We start from the raw sequence: 7,655 nt of genomic DNA, 5'->3' as shown, positions 1-7,655 counted from the left end.
CTCGTCGTGATCACATAAGGTGCACGTTTGACATGCTAAGTTGTTGATCTTAACTAGCCTATGTTATTGCCGTTGTGAAGCTGATATTTTAATATTGTCTTCACGGGTTGTATTTTACTGTGGCCATGGATCGGCTATCCCACCACACAAATAGGTTTTCTTTCTTCTCTAGAGGACTAAAGCAACAGCATATGTCCATGGCTTAATTGTCGAAACAGAGTTCAGATTTTTCAAGGTGCGCTTGGTAGCAGCCTACATGGACTGTGGCTAAACTGTGTCTGGTTATGGAATAATGTGCTGCCTGCAACAGTTGTGTGCGTGCATAGGCTATGTGTTTGAGTGGTTCAACGTGTGATTGTGTGCTCTGGTCGTCGCATTGTTGCGGTTGAAATGACATCCTCTTGCATGCATAGCCTACATGAGCCGGGTGCTTGGGATATCACAGGCAGCACCTGACCCAGCATAGCCCTGTTCGCAACATGCGCCCCGCCCGCCTCTCTTCTTTCCTCGCACGGGAGCCACTCCGCGCTCCGAGACCTCCCTCTTTACAAAGAACCGCTCCAAACTTTCTCCTGACCTCTCTTCTCTTAGCAGACGTGGGCTCTACTTCCAATGCATTATTTTGTATTTGTGATATCATTCAATTTTTTATCTTAAGTTTCTTCCGCGTTGTTTTTGGAAGTGTCAAGCGGTAATGCGAATTTTAAGAATTATATGGCGCAAGCACTGGAGAAGTGCCATTTGTCTCACCCGCATTTTCGAGCTCCTAAAACAAGTGACATAAGTAACACAGCGTGGATCTTAATCATTGTCATCTTCATACAGGCCTATGCATGTTTGCAAAAGAAATGTGGGGTTTGGGGGCAATAACAATATTTGGTGATGGGACAATGCGACGAGACTGAGGGAGGAAATTAATGAATGGGCTACCCTACCCCCGCCGCCATAACTTCATCCGAGAATCTTCACAATGAGGAAACACTGAATATACGCACATATAATATTCGAGTAAAAATCAGACGTTTTGTTATGAGGACGTGATGTTATAGGCCTAATGAAGTGCCACCCAAAAATATTCTGGCCCATCCAAAGCTGATTTTCTGGCGCCGTGCCTGACACAATGTGGTAGATGTTTTTTTTTTTTAATATATATAATTGTCAAATAGTGTAGTTTGACCAAAGAGACTATAACAAATTTACAGAAATAAGTGAAAAATTTGCCTTTCGTGAAGAATTCCTTCGATGTCTAAAGCTGAAGCCAAATTTGGGAGCGATAGGCCTAAAAAAAGTCAGAACAGAGAAAGTGCTATTAAGTCTTTTCACAATAAGAATCTTTGCATAACAGTGCATACCTTGTGCAATAAAGCAGAAATTAGTTATTTTTGCCATTCAAATTTGTTTTGGTCGTTTTGGTCTTTATTCAGACATGACAGTGAAGATGAGGACAATGGGAAAGAGAGATGGGGAAGGGTTGGAAAATGACCCAGGCCGCATTCGAACCCCTGTCTCCATGGGCAAAGTTGCCCGCCCTGTATATGATGCGGCACGATGCACAGCACAACCAACCCCAGTGCAGAATTTCTGAACACCTCGGTCCATGTCCTGGAATTATATTGAAATAAATCAAATTTTATAGCCTAGTAAATTAAACCCATGCATAGTGGTAGAAAAGACTTTCGCATGGTCTGGGACTGCTCCATTGGACATGAACCAAAAGGACCCAAATCTCGTCCTTGAATCTCAATGCTCTATCAGTATAATTTTTTTCTGTCTGTATCATTGGTGGTGATGTCACATCTGTAATGGGCATATGTGCAATCGAACAGGTTGAGCCGGTTTGAACACCAGCCGTTGGTTCCGCAGTCAGGGTCGTGGCAGCAAACTTTGGGCCCTATGTACAATAAGCTCCAATGACCCCCCCCACCCCCCCCCAGCCATACATCTTCATAAATCGGACAGTGTGTGGGCCCCCTGTATACATGGTACCCTGGGACTCAGTTAAACCTTACCCCCCTGAACGACACCCCTGCTAATGGTACACCTTTCACTTTTTTTTTTTTTTTTAACACTTTTCAGGTTATTGTCCGACTTGCCAGGGTAATTTCTTTCATAATATTGGAAAATCAAAATCCATATGCAATCGGGTTGGCATATGGGGCCTGCAGGAAAAGCAAGAGTTTCTTGGGTGCGATAGATAGTTGCCCTCCGGGATCTTTTAATGAAAATTCTCCACAAAACTTTCCTCAGTACAACAGCCTGGTAGAGTTGTTTCCCACTGCAGATTTCATGTATTCTGTTTAATGCTAAGGATTTATTCCCTTAAGTGGAACATAGCAAACAGTCCTATGGGTTTACAAATGGCCAAATACAACATAGGTCTACTGCAGTGATTCTCAAAGTGTGGTCCGGGGACCACTAGTGGTCCGCGACAGAGCTCAGGTGGTCCGCGAGGGGATTGCTACTTGTCCAAAGACAAGCTAGAAGTAGGCTATATTCATGACATGTCATATTTTCACCACAATAAGACAGGCTTGTAAATATGAATTAAAAAATAAAGGATCTGCATCGAAATTAGCACCGGTCAACTGTCAATTCAGTTGACTGTCAAAAGTGGTCCTCGGTCAGAAAAAGTTTGAGAAACACTGGTCTACTGTATCATGTAACTACAAAGCAGCCCAACAATTCTGATGACGCAAGCTCTTAAAAACAGCTTTTAGCAGAAAATGAACAAACTGTGTCACTGCTTACACATAATAAACACGTCTGATGCAATTTACTTAAAACTTTGACATGCATTGTGGCAGTGGGAAGAGTGACATCCGATCCAAAATCACAGAGGGCTGGGCTGATCATAACCATGCTGCAGGCGGTAGGCTATATGCCAATCCAATGTAGTCAAAAGTAAACCTGGTGTGGCTTTAAAATATATACAACACCTTATTCACTTACCGGCTTTGTAAAATTAGGTTATGAGTATTCTTTTGTTTCCTCAAGGTAGAAATTGGTCTTGGAGATAAGGGAGGTTGTCACCTCACAAACAACATAAAACTGGACCGTGCGTTAACGGTACGGGTACTTACTGTATGTGCTATGCAGCTGACCCAAGTTCGATTCCCAGACCGGGTTCTTTGCCGTCCCTTGCCCGGCTCTCTCTCCCCACTCACTTCCTGTCATGTCTTCACAGTCCTGTCTCAAAATAAAGGCAAAAAGCCCCCTAAAATATATTAAAAAAAACCAACACATTTTATATCCATACACAGTGATACACATGTAAACACTGTCAACATGCCAACAACACATGAAAACTGTACACCAGAAGTGTGAAGTGCGGGTGTCTTTGTTATTATATTATACTGACGTACAATGGTATACTATAGTCTATCTTATGACCCTCTTTTAAAGGTGCTACCCAAGAGAAATGAAGTACAATACACAACAGAGCACCTCAGCTGAACCCAGCGTATCACTTGTCACTTCTGTGTGACACATTTTGATTAATATCAGAAAATACCATCATGTGTCTCTGGAGGCATGCTTTTTGAAATTTCTTGCTTTTGCTGGGGCATGAGTTACCTTGCATGACTCATTCAGACAAGAACCATTGCTGTGAATTTGAAAAGGCGCTCAGGGGGTGCATGTTTACAGCAGCTGAGGAGAGAAAATGCAATTATTTTAAAAACGTAGGCCTACATCATCTTACACTATGCCTGTGGTTACTACTCACAGCATGTTTTACAATGATAACTACCTAATGAAAGGATGAAGTTATCAAAGGAAGAAGCTTCAATATATAAGCTTTAATAGGCCTATGTGTCCCTTGCTTTGCATTCCTTTGCTGTAGTGGCCTATACAGTACGTGTTTCACAATAATTAACATGCACTTTTCTCATGTGGAATTCTTGTGTTGCTGTTCATTGACTATTGTCAGTGTTTCCCATACATTGAGGAAACTATGGCGGCCCGCCATAGTTTAAATTTGGCCGCCATAGTTTACGAAAATGTAAAAAAAAAAAATACTTTTTTTTTTTTTTTTTTAAACGATATCCGTTTTTGTTAAAAACGATTTGAATTACGATTTTGAATTTCCTTCGCATTTTCCTCCTGGAGTAAATACATCCTACAGACTCTGTATTGGTTAGATAAGTAGTCCCACGGTAACAGAATGAGGGGAAAGCATTAGGAAGTGACCGTAAGGGTATTACAGTTGATTCATGTGTGCACACATGTAACATTGACAGAACATGTGCGCAACGATGCGTTATGACACGCCGATATGTGAGGATCTTCGTCCAAATCGCTAGTCGCATGCATCATCGCTAACTGCGTTTACATCGCATGCCGCGTGTAAAGGAAATGTTTGTTGTTGACATGTATGGAATTCACTTCAATTTGTGCTGTTTCTTGCTTCAGTTGTGGACAAAACGATTGGCCAAACTCACAATAGAAAGCCTTTGCTGTGCTACTGCCCCAGAGAGCTGAAAAAAAAAACCTTCATAGAAGAAGTCACTCTTAACAGGGGTGTTAACCAATCCAATGAGTTATCTCATTGCTCTCTCTCTCTCTCTCTCTCTCTCTCTCTCTCTCTCTCTCTCTCTCTCTCTCTCTCATAGTAGCCTACTATTTACCCATAACAAATGGTGAATTTCTGAGCCCTTTTTAATTTGTAGCCTATACCACTGAAGGCATGATAATGCTTCATCATATTTTAGAAATAGGGCCTATGTGCCTTTTATATACCAAATGTTTATCATTTTGAAATTGTTTTCAGTTGTTTATGACTTGTGTATGACTGAAATTATCTCTGCATACTATCAGTGCTGCATTGCTGTGTAAAGATAGGCTATTCAACACACTTTAAAAACACACTGAAAAGATACGGCCATAGTAGCCTACTAAAAACATTTTGTTCATAATAATGGTGATTAATAAATGGTGGTCTTAAATTTTCATACTGACATCCTTAAATTTGACTTGGTTTCTCCATGCGCCACTGTCATACTGTAGTCATTGTTTTGCCGTCTTGCATTTACGCTGCCAGAATACAAACACCACCCCCCCCCACCCAAAAGGCCCGCGTGAGAACTACCCCCCCCCGGACAAAATAAACCCCGGCTGCCCCCATAGTTTCCAAAATTTCTGTGGGAAACACTGATTGTCGTTTTGTTGCATATCTTAATAACTCCAATTGATTCTGGGCAATGGGTTGGCATGGTGATTTCTCATGCAGCTTAAAAAAAAATATGCTGAAAATAGTGGCAAACAAAAAATTGAGATTCAGTAAGAGACTTCATGGCTGGTCTGTGCCATTGTCTGCTCTTGGAAGCAAGTGGCAAAACTTTTTAAAATAGGCCAGGTCACTAACAAATAGGCCTTACTTGTACACAAAGACGTCCCTCTGTGCATAGAGTTGAAGTCTGCAGCTTGTTTTTAGTCATATTGCCTTGACTAAGAATACACTAAGCTTGAAGGCTCTCTTTACACAAACTTTAACTTCTGACCTTTGACCTCTGTCTTCATAGACAAGGCTAGAGAATGTGTAATATACGAGACGACTCCATTGGCACCTCTTGTTCCCTTAAAAATGCAATAGGAAAATACACGCCCCCGTCTTGTAGGACGCAGCCGGACCCTACATCAAAAGTGTGCCATTCCACCTAGATGGCAATAGAGAATCTGACCAATGAGTAAGGGTCAGTGACATGATTTTTCATGATATTCTAATTATAGAGCTTGAAAGTGACGTCATTTCCCCCGATTTCATGGGACCTCAACGGCGTTTTTAACGGAAAATTGTAATGTAATCCAATGGCGGTATTAAAATGACATTTTGATCCCCTTCGAGTTGTGCCACGAGCTCCACATTATGTTGTTTTTGATATTTTTGTTTAATTTTTCGTACGAACCCCCATACTTTTTAGAAGGGTGTGTTTCTTCACATCTTTCATGCAGACGGCCTCGGGACAAAATATTGATACTTCTGCATGAGTAATCTATATCTAGCCTCTTAAACAGCATATTTGTAGCCCAGCGCATATAGTGGCTGAAATCAGAGGATATTTACTCGCTACCATGTTGTTAGATGTCAGCTTAGGTCCCGTGAAATGCGGAACTAAGGGGCAGGACTTTCAAGCTCTATATGGCCAGGATCTGTGTACTGCAGCTAGTTGGCGATCACGGGCAAGTGAATAATTAACAGAATTCAATGGAACTGACAAAATGACTGACAATACATTTTTTTACTGCTTGAGACAGACATGCTGAGTGCTCTTCTTTGTTGAATAGGTAAACTCCAATATGCCTGTGCTCTTGAAGTTAAAAGACAAAGTCCATTCCTCAAAACTTGGTGGATGATGGGCCAACTTCAGGCAACTCTAGCATAGAGACAAGGAGTAGTTGGTCGAAGTATTTTTAAAGTTAATAATCCTTTATTTTAAACTGGGGTACATATCTAAAAAGGCGTTTTTAGAAATGTGCCCCAGTTTAAAATAAAGAGTTTTTAAGTTTAAGAATACACACTACAAGTTAGAGTTGCCTGAAGTAGGCCCAACATTTTTTCCCGTTGTTTAATTTCCCCCCTGAAATATTAATATTACATTCAAAACTAGGTCAAAATCTTCTGCCATGAGTCTAGTCAGACACATTTCCTGTTGACTATGGTGGTAATTATGTAAGAGGTCAAGTTGGGTGATCATTTTTTCCCCACCAGGGCATAATATTTTGAACTGTGTAGCCTATGGATTGGGTCTCATGAATAGGCCTACTGCTGACTCAGTATGTTATACTCAAATTAGTTTTTTTTTTTATTTGAATTCAACATAAAATTAATATTTCATGGGAAAAATATACAATGAGGAAAACATATTCAAGTTTTACTTGCCAGCTCGATTGTGATCCATTTTTCAACCTCCAGCTGCAGTAGGCCAGAACTTTGATTTAGGAGAAAGTATCACCATCTGACAGTCTCTGACCCTTCTCATTGGTTAGGCCAGTGTTTCTCAACCTTTTTAAAGCGAGGCACCCTTTCAATTCATGAAAAATGTAAAGGCACCCCAAACCAACAAGCCATAACATGGCATCGCATCCGATACCATACAAGCTTTGAAAAGTAACACATTTACCTACGTTCGAAGTTGCAGCTCACTGGGGGGACCTATACTTTATTGTGCGTAAATGGCAGATGAAAGATTCCACTGACTAGCATTAACTTATCAATTTAGACAAATATGTATTATAATATTATTACATAATTTACTTATCAGCCACGTTTCCGCGGCACCCCTGAGGGCGGCCCGCGGCACCCCTGTTGAGAAACACGTTAGGCTACAGATTCTCTGAGCTAGGCCTAGTTAATCCTGTGGACGACCATGTACCAGAATGCACAGAGCCATAATTGTACAATTTTTAAAACAGCTAATACTGTGCAGCCAGAGCAGCAGAGACCATTTGCAGGCCTATAATTTAAGTTTTCAATGGATTTAGTGGTTTTCTACCTCAGCCACAATTCTATAGGATCCCCCCCCTGAAGTAGCTGTGGAAATGTGTACAAAATGTGTGCATTAGATAACAAATTCAACATTTCACTGTCACTATTTCACCACTAGAACTATGCACATTTGGAACGTTGCCTTTGACCATGCATCTCGCGCGCAGCTTGT

The sequence above is a fragment of the Engraulis encrasicolus genome, chromosome 3 (assembly GCF_034702125.1).
Source record: "Engraulis encrasicolus isolate BLACKSEA-1 chromosome 3, IST_EnEncr_1.0, whole genome shotgun sequence".
NCBI lineage: Eukaryota > Metazoa > Chordata > Actinopteri > Clupeiformes > Engraulidae > Engraulis > Engraulis encrasicolus.
This window is presented reverse-complemented; position numbering follows the sequence as displayed.